We start from the raw sequence: 26,058 nt of genomic DNA on the forward strand, positions 1-26,058 counted from the left end.
TATAGAATTTAAATTAACTTGTGTAAATTTACTTACATAAGTTTTAGTCTGTAAATGTGGTTCAAAATCAGTTTAAGTGTGTTTACTCTCAAACTGAGTAGTTTCCTCCTCATCTTCGGAGGGATTTTCATTTACGATCGAATTTTTTAAGTAATTAAAATCACATAAACAATTTAAAATATGTTTTGCGATTTCATTTTTATTTCCCTCACTGGAAATATTTAAAATATCTGAAATTTTGATTAAATCCGAAAAATTTAAAGTATCACAAATTTCTTTCAGTTTGTTTGCAAATTCATTATCGTTAGTTTCAAAAGAAAATTCTGAAAAATTAAGAATTTTGTTACGGTTTAATCTAGACAAATCATTTGGAAACAAAAGTTTAAATAATAACTTAATTTTGTTTGCCTTCGTTACTTTAATTGACGTTTGAACCACATCTATTTCTTTTAAAAACATTTTAAAAGCAGTATAAATGCACTATATCATAAAAAANATCATAAAAAAAACAATATAAACACAAAAATGCACTTCATATTTCACTCTTCCAAAGATTCGTAATAAAATAAAAAATAAAAATTAGATTACTAAAATATGAAGTAAAAATTATTCATTATCGAGGAAAAAAAAATATGCAGATGTTCACGGGATTCATTTTTGTTACTTAAAAAAAGCACTTCGAAGGAGAAAATAAATCTTTTCCTTTGGAAGAATTTTCTCTAAAGGAGCAGAAGCTCGTCTAATAAATATAAATCGCGCACATTTTTCTTTTCTTCTTTTTTTATTTTTTTCCACAACATCTTGATTAGGACTTTTCTAAAACACTAATCCGCATAAATCGCACACTTCCATTGTTTCTTGGGCACTAACAGGCACAAAACTTTATGAGGGCTCAGACAAAAGCGAACGGTCTGACTCCAGGCATCAGCATTCCAGTAGCGATAAGAAACAGATTTTTTAGGAAGGGATGAGGAATCCTTCAGAACGGCGTTAGGTGATTTCTTCCGGGTGTCTATGATGGGAAGTCTTTNGTCTGATAATTTCTTTTTATGTTGTTTAATACCTTACTATGTGTTGTATATTGTGGGTAAGTTTCATAAAATTCCATGTGTAATTTCTTGAGTTATCGCGATTTTTGTGAATTTTCCTTAATTTATGATAACCAGTGTATATATAAAGAAAATAAAGTGGTTTTCAATAATAAAGTAAATAATAAGGAAAACAAAGTGGTTAGTTCGGTTATGATTTTCCTTTTCAGCTACTGTAAAAATGAAATTTTGCTCATTTCATTACTAATTCTAATTTACTAATTATTAATACTAATTTTACTATGTTTTTTTATACTAATTTTTTTCTGTACTTTCTTAGGTAACATTGTCTGAGTAAAAACTCTTTGAAATGTTCATCATCTTTAAACCTATATTTATTAAAGAATCATGATAAAAAAATAATGTTGTTACCGAACAAAATCAAATCAACGAGCATTTTTTTCGACATTTTTTTAAACTGTATTTTATTTTTCTAATTTTCTTTTAGTTAAGATAAAAATGAAATTATGCTGTTTATCTGATAATGAAGATATATTTTTGAAAACTTCTTCAGAAGCATAATTGCAGGAAGTCATACAGGAAGTTTGCAAAATTTTTAGCGTACTGTTTTTAGTTTCATTATAATTTTTTGCTTTCAGCTACAGTAAAAATAAAATTATGTTCATGAAAAAATTTGATAACGATAAATGTTTCGATAAAAATTTCGAAATTTGATGACAAATTTTTTTTTATTTGAAATTTCTTGGATAAAATTGTCTTAGTAACGAGTCCTTTATCTACTAAAAAAATCATGAACAAAAAAAAGTAAAGTTGTCAAAGTAAACTAATAACAAATTTTTTAGTGTTTTTCTTTTTTTTTTTTGGTCTCTATCTTAAATTTTAATTTTCTTTCAGTTAAGTTTAGAATTTAAGGTGGTAATCTGATAATGAACATAAACATATATTTTTGGAAACTTTTTCACTAACACTATCTATGCATGACGTTTGTGCAATGTTCATTACCTTCTAACCTACGTTTACCAAAAAAAATAAATAAAAAAAAAATAAAGAACTTTTATCGCATATTTTTTTTTTCTCTTTTATCAGTTACGGGGAATATAAAATGTTGCTAATTACATGACAACGAAGGTATAATTTTTGAAACATTAATTCTTTGAAAGGTTCAATGTATTAAAAACTATATTTACCATATAATTACAAGAAAATTAAATTTGTTATTGTATGAAAGCTTATAATCTAGATATATTTTAGTATATAACTTTCAACGTATTTTTTTAGTATATTATTCTTTATTCTATTACTTTTTATTTTCTTATTTTTTAGTATGCAATTTTTAGTACGTTATTTTTAACATCATGAATTATAACTTTTATTACAGTAAAAATAAAAACAATGACGAGATATGGATTGAATACTTTAACTTATTTAGTTAAACTTGGACTTCTCACTGCAGTCATAGATCTAAAGGATCCCCCAAACTTTGAATTTTTCAGTTTGAAAACTTTTGACCAGAAAACAACATCCAAAGTAATAAATTAAAAAATGTATAAAATTTGCTGTAACAAAGCCATCATAATTTAGATCCATGGTTTGGTTTAGTCCAAGATATATTTTATTTCCAAATTGGATAGTTTTTATTATCCGAAGTCAAATTGTCGCAGTTAAAAAAAAAGTAACTATTTTAAAATTCTTTCCAAAATGTTAATGTCTTTATGAATTTTTAAAAGTATTGATAGATTAATTTCTTTTTTTGTCATTCTTGATAAATTCCAGCCAAAAAATTCTTTTACTTATTTATTTATTTATCAAAAGATGTTGTTTGAACTTTCAAAGTTATCTTAGATTCATTGAAATTCATAAAGTTGTGCGAAATTCCCAAATTTTTACAGTTAGAACTCTCTTTTTCTTCTTCTTTTTTTTAAAAGGAAAAAAGGGAAAAAGTAATCGATATCTAAATTTAAAATCTTCCTATTCGAAATTAACACCAGTAATATTACAGAGAGCTCAAATATTACCGTAAAATGAGCGGGCTCTGTATTACTTAAAAAAAAAAAAAATCCAGCGAGTTTAGAATATTTTTGAAAATATATCTGTAAATTTTAATCAATGTTGTTCGGAAACTGTCAATTTAAAACCGTTTAAAGAAACTGTTTTAAGAAAATAAAAATCATTGAGCATAAACGGTTGCCGTAGTTACGCTTCTGTTCATAAATAAAATCGAACAATCACAAAATCACCATTTTTTTTCTAAATTATTGATTTAACAGAGGATAAATCTTTGAAAAAATAACACTGTAAAAAATGAAAAGAAACTATCGGTCAACACTGTAAGAGAAAGCATGGAGTGACAAGAGTTAACAATAACGTTTGCTCCAATAAGATGATCAAAAGTTAAGATTTTCTATCCCCAAATTTAAATCTTTAAATATTTGACAAAAAACAAGGGAAATTTTTTTGCGAAGTGATTACAATATAAAATGTCATCTTACTTTCATTATTCAACGCGAAAAAGAAATTTTTATTTAATAACAGAAAATGCATTTCAAATGGAAGGATGTTTATATATGGAAAAAAGTTTATAACGTCACATGATAATTATTTCAATTGTTTGTTTAGACAATGATAAAAATTTCACATGTGATTCATGCTCATCTTAACAATTTAATAATATAATAACCAAGTTCCCCCCCCCCCCTGAAATTTGAACCATCAAATTAAAAGTTTAAAGCTTGGCCATCGAGGATGTTAAGCAATCCTACTGCTGCCATCTATGCTTCGAGTTCTAAACTTACTATCTACTTTGGATTGAGCGTGGTATCTTTTGCAAACGTTTCTTATCATTCAATTTACTTTTTCGATTTGCTTATTTATTATTATAGTTTTTAATTTTTATAAGATTGCTCTTTTATACTAACTCGTCCTGCACTTGTTTAATGTATAATTACAGTTCATCTAATTACAGTATTTTTAATTTTTTTTTTATTATTTTTAATTTTGGGGAATGAAATTAAAATATTTCTCAAACTTTCAGATACAGATTTTTTTAAAAAATGGAAAATTTTTTTCGCAATATTCCAAATATCTTAAAAGTTAAAAATAGTTTTATAAGTTTGCGTAAAGATTGAGGTTAACGCGTGCTTCACGAAATAGTTATGTCGTCATTAATAATTCATACAATAATAGTATTGTAAAAATATAATTTTTGTTAAAGGGGAATTTTCGTGGGACTACATGAATTAAATTTTCGATATTTGGAACAGAGTTACAACTCTTAAATTTTTTCACAGCAATGCTGAACTTGAAAAACATAGTTTTGCAATTGATTACGTAACGCATTTCCACAATTTTGTATTCTTTTTCATAAGAATGTTCGAATAGCATGCAAGTTAGTGGAAAAAAAAGTGCACAAACCACACATACAACTAAACAATGTAACACTGAATAAAACTTCGATTTATTAATCCAAAAAATACAGTAATAATCGTTAGCCATTATGTGTAGAAGAATTCTACAAATATCAATCCGGTATTATGGTATACATGTTACCGGCGAAGTTGGAATTCCGGCACAATATACAATACCTAAAATTAAACTGTGAAATTGCAAATAATTATATACTATTTCTCATATTGTTAGTATAGAGCAAAATCAAATCATTGTTTCTGTCTTAATTTTAGAAATGACCTTAAAATGTTTACCATATTTTCAGATATTTGATAATAATATCTACATCATTAATATCAAAAGTTTTTTAATCTTTTAAAAATTTCGATCTGTTAAACATTGGCCACATGTTTTAAAAAAATGTCACTGACAAATTACCCTGTCCACCAAAACTATGGCCACAGGCTAGAAACAAAATTTTCTGTTACGTTACTGCCTAATAATGTCTAAATATTGAATACAATGCTACATGACAAATCGGCTAGGTATAAAATGTATTTGTATAATTATGATTTATCAGCAATAGAATTTTTCTGCAACAAGTAAATTTACATTTTATTTTGTTTTTCTTAATAAGAGAAGCATAAATTTTCAGTAACCACCATGTATGTATTATTAAAACTAACCAGTATAATAATCCAGCTTCATTGTATTGGTCACTGACGGGTATTCCATATTATAGTATCAATTCAAGTTAACAGGTCATTATCCGGTATCTTCTAAGAAAAAAATAAGTTATAAATTTAACTAAGAAAATTCTATTTTATTTCACTTTTAGATCGTCAATCCAGTAATATTTTTTTAGAAAAAAGAAAGCAAGGAAGAAATATGTTCTTTCGTTCCACGCAATTTACATTTGCCAAATCATACTATCCGACTTTCCTAGAAGACATTTTTCATTATATACTATGATTAAGTAAATTATATAATTATTCTTGCGTTTCATAGTTTCGTTAAAATGTCAAGCATAGTACACACGCCAACATTTCTCACTTTGCCAGATTCTCACATTCATCACATCACAAACACATAAATTATGATCACACATTTTCAAAAATTTGCGCAATTATGTGCTGAAGTCCTTCCTTGGAAATAAAAAATAATTTTCGATATTTTGCAACCGAAAGAATAGTTTTACCTTTTATGATGGGAATCAAAACAATTGCTTAAAATGTAATTTCAGAAATTTTTCTTAATTTTGCGATTGTAGGTATAAAAAAGAAGGGATTGTAGTTATAAAAAATGTATCATTCATACTTGACGGAACTATTTGACGAATTACTATTTTCTCATTTTTTGCTTTTAAAGAAAATACATAAAAGAGAAAAGTTTTAGAAAGTTATTAAATATTTAAATATTCTAATACAATTGTTCTGATCATATTTGTATCTATAATATTTTGCAAATTATAAGGTTTTTGTTGAAAATATAATGATAAGCCACATTTCAAATTCTTCAGTGGAGTGCTTTTGGTGAGGAACACCCTGATAAACATGAAAGCATTAAAATATTTCTATGTAATGTGCTGCCGTCTAGTGGACATTCCGGAAGTTTGAAGTTACCTATCCAAAAACACAATCTGCAAAACTTGTCCCAAGCCTTTTAATTCAAAGATTGTGTCCAATGACAACTTAAAGTAAGTCTAAATGCTGAAAGCTCAGAAAATCTCTCCTAGAGTCTATATGAAATTTTATTATTGTCCATGACCCTCAAGCTCTTGAACCTCTTATCTCTAATGTAAAAGAATAAATTAATAAAATTGCAAAATTCTTCATTTAGAAAACTCTGAAAATTTTGCCAGAAATTTTCATTCTAAACGAAACATTACAGATAACTTTGGGGAACAAACTTTTTGTTGCATTCATATAACAACTAGACTTTATCTAATTCGTGTATGAAGATATCAAGTCTGAAGAACTTAGTTTTAGTCCTAAAGCTAAAGATTGTTTTTTTTAATGATATTTTTCAGCCTATTTTTAGTCGAAAAATACAAGTACAGAAGCGTTATATATTACAAGGCGTTGCATGAATGTTGTGGCCAACTTCGAAGGGATTCAGGGTACATCATCAGGATTAAAATTCCATTCCCGTAAATTCCCTCGTACTCTGCTCGAAGTGCTTCCAAGAAGCACACGTAAAAAAACAGTACATAATAGGGGAAGCACATCTAGCGGCATATGATGACATTTCTGGGTATGGGTTACTATGGAATTTTAATCTTTATGATGTACCCTAACTTCCGTAGAAGTGTGTCGCAACATTTACGCGACCCCCTATTAAACATAACGTTTTTAAACTTCGTTTACATTTCGACAAAAAATAGACTAAAAATGTCATTAAAAAGAAACTGTAGCTCAGAGAGAGAAACAGATTACAGATTTGAAATCAGTGACGTGAAAATCTAAGATCCGTTAAAAAATCTTATGCAATAGAAAACGAACAAAAAAATGTACCCCAATGTAATATACACTATTTATAATTTTTAAAAAAAGTTAAACATGTTCCTCAAAGTCAGCTACTGGCATTAACTCATAGGGTCCTTTAGATCTCTTGTGCCAAATTATGAAAGCTATTATAATTATCGAAGTAACAATTAGACCACTTAATAAAGCAATTCCAGCGGCAGCCATGGGTGAGAGTTTCGATGACCTTGATGGAGAATGAATGGAAGAAGACTCGTAGATCAACGTCGTCGTAAAAAATATGGTAGAATTTTCTGTACTGCTATGATTATAATCTACAGTACTAGTATAGAAAATTACAGTAGTGCTATTATTGTCTGAAGTGGTGGTACTAACTGAGAAATCGCTACTAGACGATGCGTTTTCTGTATCATTTTTTATTCCATTTGTGGACAGGTCGAAAGTCATGTTTACTTCTTGAAACAGTCTGCTTGCATTCTTTCCTACTTTTCTTGTTGAATTTTCAACAACTGTATCTGTTTGAGATCCATCGGAAAAGTATTGGTAATTATCCATTGATAATCGGAAGTACCCATAAGCATAATCTAAAAAAAAAAGGTGAAAAGTTTTTTATTCATTCAATTAATATGCGAATACTTTTTGAATAGACAGTATTTGTTAGTAAATTTACTATTGAATCCATTAAGAGGCCCTTTCCTCTCCCGACCGAACTCAATTGTGGAAGGGATGGAGACAGTAAGAGAAAAATATAAAGATTTTTTTATTCTTTTTTATTTAATTTTCGCAATATAACTAATGCTGAATATTTGCTCTGTTAAACACAAGATAAAAATTTGATTAGTAGTCTATTATACACCGAAGAGCCATTACATTATGACCACCCTCCATCTATAACAATGGGCTCGCCCAGGTTTTCATGGTTTCTCGCCCAGGAACAATGTTTTCATGAGGCACATTAGGACCCATAATCCTCATAAAACAATCCCTGACGTCTGTAAGCTACTTGAACATAGTTATAGACCAGGTTCACCCATTCATGGCAACAGTTTTTCCTGCGGGGGATGGTGTTTACCAACAGCATAATGCACCATGTCATAAGGGTCGAATCGTCGAGAAACATTTCTGTGACTTTCAAGTCATGTTTTGGCCCCCAAACTCACCTGACCTTAATCCAATAGAGCATTTGTGGTCCTACTTGGAAAACCAAATTCGTGCTGCCACGCTACCCCCTCGCAATGTGAGGGTATTGCAGGACCAGTTGGTGAGCGCTTGGTACCAGATACCTCAGACTACCTATCAGCACCTTGTGGAATTAATGCCACGGCGGGTGCTAGCAGTTTTAAGGGCTAAAGGTGGTCATACATACTATTAGCAGGGTGGTCATAATGTAATGGCTCTTCTGTGTATATGAAAGAACGAAACCGGTAAAAGTTCATCCTTGAGAACTGATTTTAGTTTTCATACTTATCATTAAAGCCCGGAATTTCAGGCAATAAAAAATGCAAAAATAGGCAGGCAAAAAGGCATTTAAAAAGCTTGAAATAGGCACTTAAAAAAGGCACTTAAAATTGGAGCAAAATGGTAGTTGGTAATGCCTAAAAGCCCATATAGGTATCCAAGGTATAAAAAAAGTTGCTAGAAGTATCCGGTATACCTACATATTCATTTCACTCGACTGTCGTAGCAATAGTACAAAAGAAGTGGACATAATGGCACAAAAAAGCCCTCAACTGCGTAGGTGTGAAATAAAAATTGAAAACTCGTACAATAATATTGTATGCAGATTTATTCTGATGATTGGTTGTTGTTGCACATCACAACTAGATGCTTTTTTCAAATTTTCAAAAGAGAAATTTTGTCTCCTGTCATTCAATATAGTGTTAAACAAAGAGAAGGATCTTTCTACTTCGACAGAGGTTATGGGTGCGTACCTAAAGCAACTTGCCATGGTAGGAGATATGATAAGTTCAACTGTAGTATCTAGTATCCCCAGAAAGTACTTTTGCAATGTCCTTGATGCATTCAAAGTCTGTATTTGCAGAGATGACGTTTTCACATTTCTTATTTATTCTGTCACCAGCTGGTCCAGGCACAGACATTAGTTCTTCAATAGTATTGTCCAAAATTTTTAGTGACTCGGACAAAGACATATTTCTTTTTTCCATTTGTTCAGTAGCTTCAGGGAGCTTCCCAAAATAAGTTGAAATAAAAGTCAGTTCATTTTTTATTTTAGAACTGCTAAGCAGATTTTGTCTTTTTCTTATGGATATTGCCTCTTCATCCGAAAAGCTGGTAAGGACTCGAGTAACTTCCACAAAATTTGTGCAGTAGTATGAGACTGCTGAAATCCATGTTCCCCATCTCGTAAGGATCGGTTTAGGAGGTAATTGAATGTCTAGTGCAATTTCTTTGAACACTTTAACTCTTGAAGGGGCTTTCACAAATACCTTTTTCACACTAGAAACAAGCGAGTCTACCTCAGGATAGAGACCTCTTACTTCCTCTGCTATCCTGTACAATGCATGAGCAAGGCACGTTAGATGGATCATATTAGGAAATAAAACTTTTAAGGCATTTCCAGCTTTTTTCATGTAGGAGGCTGCATCTGTAAGAAATAATAGCACTCTTTCATGCTCAGTACCATTTGGCCAAAGTAAAGCCAGTGCATTAGTGAACAACTGCGCAATTGTAGTACTGTTAGTCTTTTGCAACTGTTCAGATGTCAACAAAAAGATTTTATGTTTTTCAAATGGGTCCATAACACCAACAATAACATTCGCAACATATCGTCCAGTTACATCTGTCGTTTCATCTATAGATAGCCATATGTTTTTCGTTCCGATTTCATTTTGAATAGTTTTAAGAACTTCGGTGTAACAGTCATCTAAATAAGTTTTCCTTAAAGTTGATTCACAGGGCACACTTTGATTCGTATATTTTTGCAAAAAAGCTCGTATGCTTTTATTTTCAAGCTTCCACAGCGGAATGCCGGCATCTACAAATGATCTGCATAAATACATCCCAAATCCCGATTTGCGAGAAGATAATTGAAAACAGGTGGGAATCAGAGTCGGTGTTTTCTCAGCTTTTTTATCTTTTGCTGTTTTATGCTTAGATGTATACAAATGCTGAGATATAAAGTACTTCTTCTAAAAATTTACTTACTTCTAGCATGTCTTACAAAATAGAATGCTCCCATCAGTAGAAAACACATTCGACCCAAACTCTTTCACAAAACTGTCCAGTTTTTTGCTTGTGCAGGCTTTTACTTTAGGCATTTTTGAAATAACTAGTACTAGAAAACTTTTTCGTGCTCCTGCTACAATGTGCTCAACCAGCTTGGTGAATTCGTCTTGTAGATAAGAGAGCATACGAGTTATTCGATGGTGTAGGCTATATGGGCCGTAAGTAAGAATAAATTCTATTGGTTGTAAGTAAAAATAACTCCTATTGACTGTAAGTAAAAATAAGTCCAATCTTTTCACTCCCTTTCTCTCTCTCCTTGCAAAGCGCATCGGGCGAAGGTGAAGCCACGTTTTCTGATGCCACGGCAAAGATGACGCCACGAAGAGACGGAGAGGAAATATTAATAAGACCAAAGGAATAAGTCCTAATCTCTATAAATGCATTACAATACGTCGGATGACAGTCAACCATTTCTGTACTTCAAAATTTANGGTGCTAGCAGTTTTGAGGGCTAAAGGTGGTCATACATACTATTAGCAGGGTGGTCATAATGTAATGGCTCTTCTGTGTATATGAAAGAACGAAACCGGTAAAAGTTCATCCTTGAGAACTGATTTTAGTTTTCATACTTATCATTAAAGCCCGGAATTTCAGGCAATAAAAAATGCAAAAATAGGCAGGCAAAAAGGCATTTAAAAAGNCTTATCATCACTGTCCCTTCACTAAACTTAGTGTGAAATTTAAACGAGTGATGCCTCAAGAACAGTGAAGATGTTATTGTCAGGTAAATTCATTTTAATATTCATTTATTGCAGGAAGTTCGATACAATATTACTATACATAGTTGAGAATATGGAACAATTCGAGTGGTAAAGGTGTTAGATGCACTTTAGGAATAGGTTTGTGTTGGAAGCAATTTTGAACTAATATAATCATAGTGTTATACAAAAACAAAGTTTTCTAATCATCCGCAATGTCCCTTCACCAAACTTACAAGGGAAACTAGGGAAGTGAGACTCGCTAATTTTGAAATAAACTAGTGGGATGTATGCCTTATGAGGAATAATTTTAGGGGGCAACATTCGTTTCGGCCGATAAACTATCGTCCTATGAGAGATAAACATTCGTCCTATGAGAGATAAAAAATAATTCAATATATAGAAAAATCGGTATTTTATTATTTCAATGCAGACTATTAGTTATTGTAATTGTCTCATACTCCAATTAGTTTTGTGGTATATTCACGTACTATATAATGCATATTTATTGTCAAAATTGATTTCGAAAATTTTATATATCTGTAGTTTTTCAGAAAAACCCGTTAGGTTAATTTTAAAAAAAATTGACAACAGATTAAAAAAAAATTTTTTTTCCAAAAAACTTTCCAAATTAATTTGAGTATGTAATTGCAAATCAATTAATTAATTAATAATTAATTACCAATTAATTAATAAAAAATAATAATTAATTACCAATTAACTAATAATTACTTTTCTGATTAATTTATTAAGTATCAAATTAATTAATTATCCAATTAATTACAAATTAATTGGATTATGAGACAATTACAATAACTAATAGTCTGCATTGAAGTAATAAAATATCGATTTTTCTATATGTTGAAATATTTTTTATCTCTCACAGGACCTTCTATGGGCCGAAACGAATGTTGCCCCCTAAAATTATTCCTCATAAGGCATACATCCCACTAGTTTATTTCAAAATTGGAGAGTCACACTTCCCTAGTTTCCCTTGTTAGAATAAAATCCAAACGCATGATGCCTCAACAAAAACGGAAAATGTTAATTTCGACTTAATTCATTTTTATCCCCATTTATTACCGAAAGTTTGATAATTTCTTACAATATATAGGTCAGAATATGTGACTATGCAACTGGTAAATGAGTTCCTCTTTAGGGCGGAGTTTGGGCTGGTAGCAACTTTGGACCAATGTTTATGATAATTTTACTAGTGCAATTATATAGAAAAAAAAGTATCATCAGCAATGTCTCTTCGTCAAACTTAGAGTAAAATCCAAACATATGATGCCTTAATAAAACTGGAAAATGTTAATCTCAAATAAATTCATTTTTATACCCATTTATGGCAGAAAGTTTGGTAAAATCTTTCAATACATAGGTAGGAATATGGGACAATAATGCTGGGAAATGCCAGCAACTTTGGGCCAATGTTTATCATAATTATACTAGTGCAATTAAGAGCAAAGTTTTCCTAATAAAGCAATGATGTCCCTTTATCAAACTTAAGACGGAATTTACTCAAATCATACTCAAACAAGAGCGGAAAATATCAACTCCAAACAAAATTCTTTTTTTCCTTTACTATGCTAATTTTTGTATTCTTAAAGATGGATTAAGAACTAATCTATTTAATTACAAAACTAGTAAATGTATTATTCTTTAACGCTGATTTTGGGAAAATTGTATCAATGTCAATACCACTACAATGCCAAACTTAGTATGAAAATTACCTGGTTTCTAACCAAGTGTGGGAAATTTTAATTTTTAAGAAAATTCATTTTTTACCTCATTTAATGTCAAAAGTTCTGCACAATATTAGAACAAATATTGCAGTTTTTTATGAAACAACACAATTGATAAATGAGTAACATTTTTGAGTGGAGTTAAAGCTAAAAAGACAGCAGTGCACTACTCTTCTTTGATTCCTAAGATTTGCATCATCTATATTATATAAAACGCTACTACGTATTTATCAATAAAACCGATGATATTTCTTTTCTCGCGTTGGCAACAGATTTCATTTTTAATTGATAGGATTCGGCGCGCAAGAGCACGTAGTGAACATCATATGGCCAATCTATATTATATAAAAAGCTAATACGTTTTAATTGATAGGCTTCGGCGCGCAAGAGCACGTAGTGAGCATCATATGTCTAATCGGGTGAATTCTCACCGAATTATCAAAAAAATTCTCACAAAATTATCTTCATCGAAGCCGATGCTTTACATCCGGCGTTCAGTACTATTTCATATTGTTTTACAACACATGGTTTTAGCCCTCTGGTGGGAAAGACTTTAAAACAAAACTTACAACAGTTACTTTTCTCAACAACTGAAATTTAGAATAGTGTGATTAAGAAAAATATGTGAACTGTTTGCAATTTCAAATTAATATTGAAATGCACAGGTTTAGAATTTTCTACAGTGAAAAGTTTTCGGAACTTCAGTGTTCAAAAAAGTATACAAAAGCTAGACGTTAAGAACGTATCCAATGAGCGAGCAAAGCGAGTATCGGATTGCGAACCAATCCGAAATGAACTGCGAAAGCAGTTTCGGGGGTTGGCGAGCGCCAGCGAGCAGGGGGCGATGCTTCCTAGTAAATAGTATTTCTAAAATCGAGCCTCATCGAATGGAACTCTCATTACTACATATAAATTTTTTCAAAACAAAAATTAACAAATGAAATAAATTACTGTTTATTTTTATAGCATTTTTTAAAGTTCAGTTATTCTATGGTGAATAACTAAAGTAAATAAATTGATAGAATAAAGTGATAAATCATAATGGCAACAACAACAAAAATTTCAAAGGTATGTAAAAAGAAAGAAAGCAAGGCATGTAAGGAATGGTGGCGAAGAAATAAAATTGTTCTCACTAGCGTTCTGTAAACGGTTCAGTGCCACAACCGAATAGTTATAATAGGAAGGATGTGTGTGGATAACTTTTTTACTTGGTAGAATTATCTATCTACTGAAATGTGTGGGAGTACTCAGGTGGAAATATCCTAGAAACTTGGAAGTACCCATAGTGTCATCTCAAGGCTTTGGCAACGATTCGAAGATGATGGTAATGTCAGTAGACGTTACATTATTGGGATGGAGTTAGGTTATATCCGAGTTACAACCCTGAACGAAGACCGGTATATAGCAGTAACTACCAAAAGAAGCAGACGGAGCGAATAATCCTACCTGATTCGTCAGCTATCTGCAACCATGGGTACCACAGTTTTAAAGCAAACTGTAAATAGACGTTTGGGAAATATAGATCTATGTGCTCGCAGGCTTGTCCGATGTGCTCCACTCACGGCAACTAATTGTTTCCAGCAATTAGCCTGAATCAGAGAATATGCAATGTGGCCATAGTCACAGTGATGTTTTCCGACGAGTCCATGCTCAGCTTGCAGTCTGATTCAAGTCGAACTTTCATATGGAGAACGAAAATTACCCGTTAGTACATCATTGTTAAGTTATACTTGTCTCCAGAAAAGATCTACTTGTTCAAATCGGAACCAGCACAGGATGTTTATGTTTGTTTAGGGGTGCCATGGATATAAAATTCACGTTTTCCGAAGACAACGCCAGTCCTCACTGAGCAAACATCCTAAACTAATACCGTAAATCTGAGAATATCACCCGTATCGTATCTGACTTGAATCCGATAGAGCATGCGCGGGACATACTTGGTCAACGAGAAGCAGCCCGTCAACCACCTCCTACGTTTGTACCGGAACTTCGGAGAGCATTGCTTGCAGAGTAGATAAATTTTCCTCAAGATCATCTCGATAATTCATATCCTCAAGATCACGAATACCCGGCATGCCTAGGTGTTGCACGGACTGTATTTCATTGCATGGGAGACACATAATGTATTAAACAGCATACCAACCATGTAGTATTAATATTTATTTTTTGTAAAGGAGATAAATTCTATTTTTTATAATTTTTCCAGGGTGCACAAAAATAGTAGTTTTTATGAATGGTATCAGACATATAACATCTCTTTTGTTTTTCATCCTTGGCCTAATAAATGGGTTTTATGAATAAGTCACGTTTGTTTCGTTTCTGAATATTATTTGCCAGACCTAGCATTATCCTTAATCTATAGACACTATAGAGTCAATTAATTGATAAAAGCGCACCTGAGTGAAAGACTTTGTAGACAACAATTTGAAATCGGTTTAAAAGTTAAATCACCTTTAAAAGTTAAATCACCGTGTTGGTGTGGGGCATTTATTAGGCTTTTTTTTTAAATCATTAGTCTGTGGGGGCGGTGTTATCGACTATGCCAACCTTCAACTATCAAAAGGTACCTCGTGACTGAATCAATCTGGAGGTACCTTTTGATAGATGAAGGTTGGCATAGTCGATAACACTGCCCCTACGTTGGTGACCCGGACGTGATTTGAACACGCAGTAATGCTCACTTCGATTGATAGTCCACATTGAACAGTTGACTTGCTGCTACTTGTGACTGCGACATTATTCACCTCCTCACGCTGCTGCTGCTCAGTCTCGTCTCGATCATACACGACGTCAGCCTGCATACGCTCGACTGCTAAGGGCAACACAGGAGTGACTACGACCGTGAAGTTAATACACCTCTCACATTCAGCACTCAAAAACCCAGTGACCTTAAATCTAGCTCTCTCGATCTTTCACAAGTGCAGCAACTAGTGGTATCCGTTCATCGAATTCTATCCCTGATAATGGTGGGGGAGTATTGTGGCGTAACTACCACTACGAAAATTAAGCATCAATTCACTAGTATATAAGACGTGCTAACTTGAATCAATCTGGAGGTACCCTTTGATAGATGAAGGTTGGTATAGTCGATAACACAGCCCCCACTAGTCATTTACTAGTTAGTCATTATTACAAAGTTTATATAAGAAAAATTCATTATTAATGATTTCGTAGTAGTATATCAAGTAGTCATCATTAGAAACATAACAAAATGTTGAGTGAAATTAAAATAAAACAACATATTTAACTTACTTAGCGTCGTAATCATCCATAACACTAAAGACAAATTCATTAACATTTTGTTGTTGTGTCCGATTTCAGTTCACAATCCCATTTTACTTTCATTCCATAGTTTTGCTAAATTCTTCAACGAGATAAATTAATCAATAGAAGAGTGACATGTAGGACATAAAAACCGTCTCTCCTTAGCTGATATAACGGCACTCAACAACTGATAAGTAGAATAAGAAAAAAATTCACTCCTTTCTTAAGAAAGGCATGATAAAAAATAAACGTTTCGATTTCGGTATTAATGTACACAATGCCAACATGATAATGAATGTATATCTTTAGAAACTTCTCGAATAATATTATCTGAATATGAAGTTGAAGTTTTTGAAATGTTTGTCTTTCGGTTTACATTTACCAAGAATTATATTAAAGGTAAATTTGCTATCGAATAAATGCAGGTCAATGAGCAATTTTTTAATGAACTGATTTTCAATTCAATTATAATTTTTTTTCTGCCACGGTAAAAATAAAATTTTGTTCATTATAAGATAATAATTTTTTTTTTAAATTATTCATTTATTTTTTAGATACTCCTCGGGTAATATCGTCTAATCATAAAGTATTTGAAATATTCACTACTTTTCAACCTTCATTTGCCAGAAATTACAAAAAAGATAAATTTGGTACCGATCAACGAACAATTTTTTCAGCGTATTACTTTTTAGATCCATTATAACTTTATGTTTTCAGCTATGGTCAAAATAAAATTGTGTTTTTTTTTTTACATTTCTTGCATTTACTAAAATATTATATAGATATATAAAAGAAAATAAAGTGGTTTTCAAATAAAAGCCAACCAACGAGCATTTTTTTTTTTATCTCTATCTTAAATTTCAATTTTCTTTCAGTTAAGCTTAGAATTTAGGGTGGTAATCTGATAATGAACATAAACATATATTTTTGAAAACTTTTTTACTAACATTATCTATGCATGACGTTTGTACAATGTTCATTACCTTCTAACCTACGTTTACTAAAAAAAAAATAAAAATAAAAAAAAATTAAAAAAAAAAATACAAAAAAGTAAAGAACTTTTTTCGTGTATTCTTCTTTTTTCTCTTTTATCAGTTGCGGGGAATATAAAATGTTGCTAATTACATGACAACGAAGGTATAATTTTTGAATTATTAATTCTTTGAAATGTTCAATGTGTTAAAAACTATGTTTACCATATAATTACAAGAAAAGTAAATTTACTATTGTATGAAAGCTTATAATCTAGATATATTTTAGTATATAATTTTCAACGTATTTTTTTAGTATATTATTCTTTATTCTATTACTTTTTATTATTTTATTTTTTAGTATGCAATTTTTGGTATGTTATTTTTAACATCATGAATTATAACTTTTATTACAGTAAAAATAAGAATAATAACAAGATATGGATTGAATACTTTAACTTATTTAGTTAAACTTGGATTTCTCACTACAATCATAGATCTAAAGGATCCCCCAAACTTTGAATTTTTCAGTTTGAAAACTTTTGACCAGAAAACAACAATTAAAGTAATAAATTAAAAAATGAATAAAATTTGCTGTAACAAAGCCATCATAATTTAGATCCATGATTTGGTTTAGTCCAAGATACGAGGGCGTTTCGAAAAGTAAAGATACAATGGATCGCATTCCTTAAAAAAAAACTTTTATTTAGAAAACGTCAGTTACATCTTATTAACTCGATTATTTATTATTTTTCGACATAATCACCCCCGTTATCCAAACATTTGTTAAGTCGGTGCGCAAGCTTTTGTATCCCACAGTCATAGAAGGTTGCCGCCTGTTGTCGGAACCACATTTCAACTTCATCTTTGATCTCATCATTGTCGTGGAATGATTTTCCACGAAGATGTGACTTCAGGTAAAGGAATAAATGAAAGTCGTTGGGCGCAAGGTCCGGGCTGTATGGCGGATGGTCCAATACTTGCCATTTGAATTGTTTGAGTTAGTGCTTTGGTTACGAGCGCTGTGTGAGGTCGAGCGTTGTCATGAAGCAAGCAGACTCCATTTGTCTATTCATAACGTTCCCATAAACAGAAACAATTTCTTTGTGAATATCCGCTGGTCTTTTGCATGCACCTTTTGCATGAAGAAAACGTATTACGTAGCGCACTTCGCATTTGGCGGGCTTCTGAATCGCCGCAACCATTTTAAACACAACCTACTCCAATCAGAATCAACGTTGAAATGCCGAACGACCGCGAGGAGAAAGCTAACGGTTCAAGGTTAATACCTGTGTTGCCAACTTGCTCGCCAAAACTTTTCTTTTCCTCTGGCGTTCGGTGTATCTTTGCTTTTCGAAACACCCTCGTATATTTTATTTCCAAATTGGGTAGTTTTTATTATCCGAAGTTAAATTGTTGTAGTTAAAAAAAAGTAACTATTTTAAAATTCTTTCCAAAATGTTAATGTCTTAATAAATTTTTAAAAGTATTGATAGATTAATTTCTTTTTTTGTCATTATTCCAGCAAAAAAATTCGTTTACTTATTTATTTATTTATCAAAAGATGTTGTTTGAACATTCAAAGTTATCTTAGATTCATTGAAATTCATTGAAATTCATAAAGTTGTGCGAAATTCCCAAATTTTTACAGTTAGAACTCTCTTTTTTTTCTTTTTTTTTAAAAAGAAAAAAAGGAAAAAGTCATCTATATCTAAATTTAAAATCTTCCTATTCGAAATTAACACTAGTAATATTACAGAGAGCTCAAATATTACCGTAAAATGAGCAGGCTCTGTATTACTTAAAAAAAAAAAAAAATTTCTATCGAGTTTAGAATATTTTTGAAAATATATCTGTAAATTTTAATCAATGTTGTTCGGAAACTGTCAATTTAAAACCGTTTAAATTCTTATTTTTACATATATTTCTTTCTAATCTACACTTAAAACTTTTAACATTTCTAAAAAAAAATTTCCCTAGTTAATTTTATTTTGTATATCTTTCCAGGAGATGACAAAGAAATTTAAAACAAATGCATTAAATTTAATATATAATTATGAATATTCGCATAATTATAATTAACTCTCCTATTATTATCAATTTATTACTTTTATTAATTTTATTAGTAATATTTAAGATATTGTTATATTTATAATAATCATTAAAATTAGCATCGAGCAATTTAAATGAATATAATTTGTTCGATATTTCAAATAGAGTTAAAAGGTTATTAGAAATTTTATTTGGAAGTGGGATATTTTTTATTTGATTACTCTGCACCATACTACATCAATGGATCCGAAAATATCTAACATATCCATTTTTAACATTATCAGAAATCCTTGAAATCTCAAAGGACTGCAGTTAGATTTTAATAGGAATCTAAGATTCATAAAGAAACCATTGCACCATACTACATCAATGAATCCGAAAATATCTAACATATCCATTTTTAACATTATCAGAAATCCTTAAAATCTCAAAGGACTGCAGTTAGTTTTTTATAGGAATCTAAGATTCATAAAGAAACCATTGCACCATACTACATCAATGAATACGAAAATATCTAACATATCCATTTTTAACATTATCAGAAATCCTTAAAATCTCAAAGGACTGCAGTTAGATTTTTATAGGAATCTAAGATTCATAAAGAAACAATTTCCAATACAATATATGATTGACTCCCAAGTGCATCGGTTCCGGTGTGCTCACGTACAAGCACTAAATTTTATACTTTTTTAAATTTTTTATTGCCCGTATCTACGAGATTTGTGCATACTACAACTTATTGGCGATCGAAATGGTCTGCAGGTGGCGTAGAGCAGAACTCTTTTCCTATGGCAACACTTCACATGCTTTCCCCATTAGCGTGTGGAAAGTCATAGAGGAAGGAAGTACGTTAGTTTCTCTCTTGATTTTCATATAGATTAAAATCTTTTAACTTGAGAAACTATATGGAACTGAAAACTATATTAAACATAGTTCTAAAGAAAAGTATCATGGTTATTTTAAAAAATATTTTTGTTAAATAAAAAGGAAAAAAATTAAGAAAAGGGAAAATAGCGTAGTACATTCCTATACAACTGAAAAGAGGAGGAGAGGGAAGGGAGAAGGGCTAAAGGCATGAAACCGGTCTCTCCCCAGATGGCGTATTCGAGTGTTGCGATCGCGAATAAGGCCTTATCAAATTGAAAAACGGACAGTGTGCAAGTAATAGAGAACGAATGGAGAATTATGCAATTATAGAATATTCACACTGCATGCGATAGCTCTAGACGCGCTTGCTAAAGTTAAGAAGGCTGCTTTTTTATTGTGCCGAAAATCGCATGCAAACTGAAATTTGATAGGCAAAATTATTGCGGGTAAATATTTTTCCCAATCCGAATCTTACATCCAAATTTAATGATGATTTCTTCGCATGTCAAAAAAATCGCTTTCAGTGAGAATTTCTGATCTATTTGTATGGTAAAACGGCACGTACTTGCAAAATTCACTTCAAACAAGCCATTTTCATTGTGTTCAAATCGAATAGATTGATTAGATGGAGACAATCAGGTCAGAAAGGCCTCTGATTCTGTATGGTACTATTCAAAGGCAATTCTCACTGAATGTGTGCTACGCAAACGAGAGTCACCGTCGAGAGAAAAGGAGAACCTGATGATTAAAAAAAATATTTACTTGTGAAACAGTCACCAATCAGGTCCTCTATTTTTAACTGCGTGATCGGAAGTGCGTGAACTGCATTCAGTGAGAGTGATTAACGAAAAAGGATATTAAATTGATGAAATTTTTCTAAGAGAAAATACACTACTGGTCCTTAAAATTGCAACAACTGGAGGGAATACAAATAACAGAATGATATTTATTGGGCATATAGATTTTAGTTGGAAGAAGAAGTGATTAAATATTCAGGATATACGGATGCATAGATCCTGAGGTACCAGTGTTCAGAGCAGCCTCCCCTGGCAGTAATAACAGCAGTTATTTTCTCAGTCGAACAGAGATTGGATAGCATGGACGGGTACAGCATTCCCAGAGATGCCAACTTGCTCAGGGCAGAAAATATATATTTTCAAGTGGTAGTTTCTTAATTGCGATTCTTGGTTTAATAAATTCAATTTAGTAGATTTTTATCCACTACTATTTCTAAGTAATTCGTAGACTTATATAATTCACCACTTTATAGTACTTATGTCAAGCTACCTTTTAAAAGGAGAGCAAAAATAGTCATTTATTTTCAAAATTTACTTTGTAGTTATTTACCGTTATTTTAGTTATTTTGGCGTGTCCGGAGCAATTGGCATCTCTGCATTCCTTGCAGCTTCAACATTATGCCACAATTCATCGACCATAGTGACTGACGAGAGGTGGCATGCCAGTCGTTCGTCTACCATTGACCAGAAGTTTTCAGTAGATGAGGAGAACATGCTGGCCAGGAAGGTCAGGACAGTGCGGGCTACATGCGGTTGTGCATTGCCCTGCTGAAACATAGCGTTATCGAAGATAAGGCAGAGCAACTAGCTCTAACTCATCAGAAATTTAAAGGCTGCTGTTCAAAGTGACGGAAATGTGAACAAGAGGTGATCTAGACGTGCATCCCATGGCACCCCATACCATTACTCCAGGTGATGCGCCAGTATGACGATGTCGAATACAGGCTGCCGATGGGCGTTCTCCACGATGTCGCAAAACACTGATGCGGCCATCATGATGCTATATACAGAACCTGAATTCGTCTGAAAAGACAACGTCATGCCATTCATGCGTAAAGGTTCATCGTTGATCGCACCATTGGAGGCACTCCTGCCTGTAATGCAGCGTCAAGGGTAGCCGAAGCCATGGTCGCCATGCTGCTTCAAACGTCGTCAAACTGTTCGTGCAGACACTTGTTGTCTTGCAAATGATCCCATTTGTCGACTCAGAGTTCGTGACGTAACCGTACTATCCCTTAAGGCCGTGTGGATAACATGTCTGTCTTCTCGGCTGTTAGTGATGGAGGGCCGCTGAGATCCTGCACGTCGTGCCATACGACCGTCATGAACCCATCGATTCAATATTCTGCTAACAGTCACGGGATCTCGATCAACGCGAGCAGCAATACTTCGGTATGATAAACCCCAATCCCAGTAGACCACAATTCGACCTCGATCAAACTCAGACAACTACTGGAAGACATTTCTCCTTCTTACACGAGGCATAACAGAAACTCTTTATCTCTTCTTTTATTCACATTGTAGGTAATCATTTGCATATCACAACATACCTTATTCGTCCTGCAAATTTCCCGTTCGTTTTGAGTCGCCTTCTGCGTGTAGCAATTTTAAGGTCCAGTAGTGCAGTTCATCAATCGAAAGTGATCAGATGATTGTAAATCGCATCTAGCGAGAATGGCTTTTATATTGGTGATCGAAATGGGTTACAGGTGGCGTGGAGTAGAATTCTCTACCTATGACAACACTTCGCATGCCTTCCCCATTAGCGTGTGGAGAGTCATGGAGGAAGAAAGTACGTTAATTTCTCTCCTGATTTTCATGTAGATTAAAATCTTTTAAGTTGGAAAACTGTATGGAACTGAAAACTACATTAAACATAGTTCTAAAGAAAAGCATCACGGAAATTTTGAAAAATATTTTTATTGAATAAAAAGGAAAAATATTAGAAAAAGGGAAAATATCGTTGTTGTGAAATGAAGTGCAGTGAGTAAAGTGTTGGCGAGGCGCGCCTCTGCGCTTGGCGTCAGATTTTGTCATTCAGTGTTATGATTCCGTCGGAGAAGCAGCTCTGACCAAGGAGCTGTTTGTTTTGTTGAATAAATGTTCGTTTTGTATTTAGAAGGCCTATGTGTCACTTTTATTTCCAATGCACCCAGCATCTGGTAGATGCAGCCCATGAACGATCTGGAATTTCTCCTTCGGTTTCTAACATAAATGGTACCCTCGGCGGGACACGGGTGCTTTTTGGAATGGATTTCGAAATGAAATTAGATTAGGACTGAATTAAAATTGACTTTTGTTATGATCTTGACTTTCGATTTTATTAGAATGTTGAACTGATTTTTCTTATGATCTTGAATTTTGATTTGATAGAAATTTGATTTGAATTTTGAACTGATTTTTCCTGATTGATTTTTTGAACTGATTGATCTTGAATTTCGATTTTGATGAATTTTGAACTTACGTTACTGAAAATTTGATTTGTGAACTTTCAAACTGTGAATCTGAACTAGTTTGGATTTCGAATTGAAAATGGAATTAAATGCTTTGAAAACACAACGAAAAGGACTGCGAATTGCCTTCACTCACACCGTGAAGAAAATCGAAACGGAATTAGACAAAGAAGTAAGAGATTTAAAGGCTCTATCGATTTTAAAGGTTCAACTTAATGATAAGTTCCAAAGACTTGAAGTTTGTCAAAATGCTATATCAGAGCAGCTTTTGCAGAATGAAACAACAGAAAATGCATATAATGAAGATTTTGAAGAGTCTGAGAATTACCGAGACACGTTCTTAGAACGATGTGCTCAAATAAACTCGGAAGAACAACTCTCTGTGCTGCCGACTGACAAGGAAACGAGAAAATTTAAACTCCCAAAAATAGAACTGAAAAAATTCTCAGGTGAAGCTAAAGATTACCTTACATTTTGGAGTCAGTTCCAGAAAATTCATGATGATAAATATATTGCAGACGAAGATAAAATGCAGTACTTGCTGCAATCTATGGAACCGAAATCGAAAGCTGAACGTCTGATACTTAGTTTTCCTGCAACGGCAGCTAATTATTCTAAGGCTATCGAACAGCTGAAAGAGCGTTTTGGACGCGAGGATTTGCTGGTACAAATATATGTACGTGATTTGTTAAATTTAGTTATGAAGAACGCAGCAACCGGAAGAGCAAAAACTGATTTACCCTCCCTCTATGACGAACTGGAAGGCAAATTGAGGTCCTTAGAAAGCTTGGGAAGAACACAAGAAAAGTATGGAGATTTTTTGACGCCGTTGGTAGAAAGTTGCCTACCAGAAGAAGTATTGGTGGCGTGGGAGAGGAGCCGTAACCACGACTCCACTGAAAAAGGTGACCGTTCTTTGGAACAGTTGATGAATTTCCTTCGGCAAGAAGTGAAAGGCGAAGAGATGGTCTTGCTAGCAAGAACTGGTTTTGATCCCCACCCGAGTCACCGTAATAAAAACCCTCGAATAGAGCAGGTAAGATTAGCCGATTCGGCTACCGCGGCGTCCCTAGTTAACAGCAGCATCGCTAGTAATGCAGGTAAGCGAAATTGTATTTTCTGTGATAAATCCCATCCCAGTGAAAAATGTTTTTCCGCGAAGAAAATGTCATTAATCGAGAAGCAACAAATATTACTGAAAAAGGGTGCTTGTTTTTCATGTTTGAAAAAGGCTAATCATATAAGTAAATTTTGTGATGAAAAAAATAATTTAAAATGTTCTAATTGTAATTATAATCATTTTGATATAATGTGTTCCAAATTAAAAAATAATGACCAAAAAAGTATTTCTAAAGAAAGTTCTCTTTCTAATAGCAGCCAAAGTGAAACTGTTTATTTGCAAACTCTTTGCGTTTTAATTCGAAGTCAAGGTCGTGAGAAAATTATTCGATGCGCAATTGACACTGGTAGCCAAAGCAGTTACGTTAGTGAAAATATTATACGTCTACTTAAGGCGTGGCCTCTTCGAAAGGAGACAGTGATTCATGCACTGTTCGGGGGGAATGAAACGAAACCAAAACAACATGAAGTATTTTCAATTGAAGTGAGTAATTTGAGGCGAACTTTTGTTTGTTGTTTTGAAGTTCTCTCGGAGGAAATGATTTGCGGTTTTATTCCAAAAATCGAGGATAGAGAGATATTGAATGAATTAAAAGAAAAGGAAATAGATTTTTCAGATTCTTTCATAAAAGAATCAAAGATTGATCTTTTAATCGGATCAGATGTTATAGGAAAATTATTAACCGGAAATTCAGTGGAATTACAGTCGGGTTTGACAGCTATCGAAACTAAATTGGGATGGACGGTTTTTGGGAAACGAAACTCGGGGGAAAGGAATATTTTAAAGACTTTGTCAATGCATTCTATAAAAGTACCTGTAAATAAATTATGGGAGCTTGAAACTTTAGGAATATCTGATCCAAACCAAACTGAGAAGAAGGAAACCGAACTCGATTTAAATGATTTTAATAAAAACTTGAAAATTCTCCCCGATGGGAGGTATGAAGTCGAATTACCTTGGAAATATAACTCGGCCAATTTACCCACTAATAAGGAATTAGTTTGGAAGAGACATGAAAGAATGATAAATAGATTGAGTTGCGGGGAATTTTTTACTGATTATCAGAAGGTGTTTGAGGAGTGGGAAAATTTGAACATTATCGAGCGCGTGCCCGATTTTGAATTGAGAAAAGAATGTCACTATTTATACCATAGACCAGTAATTAAACTCGAGAGTCTTACTACTAAAGTTCGTCCCGTGTTCGATGCTTCTGCTGCTGAGAAAGGAAAACCTTCTTTAAATGAATGTTTATTAAAGGGAATTAATCTCATTGAATTAATACCTGATATTATTGATAGATTTAGAATGTATCCAATAGGAATAAGTGGTGATATAGAAAAGGCATTTTTAATGTTATCAATTGCACCTAAGGACAGAGACTTTCTTAGGTTTTTCTTCCCGTCTAATGACGGACCACAGATTTATAGACACTGTAGGGTTGTGTTTGGGATTTCTGCCAGCCCTTTTTTACTAAATGCTTCTATAATGCATCTTTTGGAGAATTCTCCTCCTCAGTATAGTGATGTAGCTCAAAAACTGAAAAGTGCATTCTATGTAGATAACTGTATTTCTGGTGTTTTTCATAAAGATGAACAAGATTGTTTTATTGAACATGCTAAACTTATTATGTCAAATGGATGTTTTAACTTGCGTAGTTTTGAAAGTAATGTGGCTGGTAAAAATGTTGATAAACATTCAGGGGATACTTCAGTTTTGGGGATAATTTGGAATTTGGACAATGACACTCTAAGATGTTGTACGGATATTGACGCATTAACATGCGATACGAAAATTACAAAAAGATTAATTTTGGGCATTGTACAGACTATTTTTGATCCCATTGGTTTGTTGACGCCAGCTACATTGCTTCCGAAACTCTTATTACAAGAATTGTGGAAGTTAAAAATTGGTTGGGACGATGAATTACCT

At 32.6% G+C, this 26,058-nt stretch overlaps 1 protein-coding gene and 1 long non-coding RNA gene across 4 annotated transcripts in view; one reads left to right on the forward strand and one right to left on the reverse strand.

Annotated features, from left to right (window-relative positions):
• Nucleotides 1–26,058, forward strand: part of LOC107439364 (AN1-type zinc finger protein 2A) — a 47,303-nt gene that overhangs the window by 4,254 nt on the left and 16,991 nt on the right. The gene's annotated exons all lie outside the window — the stretch shown is intronic.
• LOC122270251 (uncharacterized) lies at nt 4,484–16,084 on the reverse strand. Of its 2 annotated transcripts, none has more exons than XR_011637214.1 (2): nt 15,858–16,084; nt 4,484–7,500 (listed from the first exon to the last, which is right to left on the reverse strand). It is a non-coding gene; the product is annotated as an uncharacterized lncRNA (long non-coding RNA). The 2 variants fall into 2 exon arrangements; XR_011637213.1 differs by lacking the exon at nt 15,858–16,084 and adding an exon at nt 14,052–14,180.

This window comes from Parasteatoda tepidariorum, chromosome 7 (genome assembly GCF_043381705.1).
Source record: "Parasteatoda tepidariorum isolate YZ-2023 chromosome 7, CAS_Ptep_4.0, whole genome shotgun sequence".
Classification (NCBI taxonomy): domain Eukaryota; kingdom Metazoa; phylum Arthropoda; class Arachnida; order Araneae; family Theridiidae; genus Parasteatoda; species Parasteatoda tepidariorum.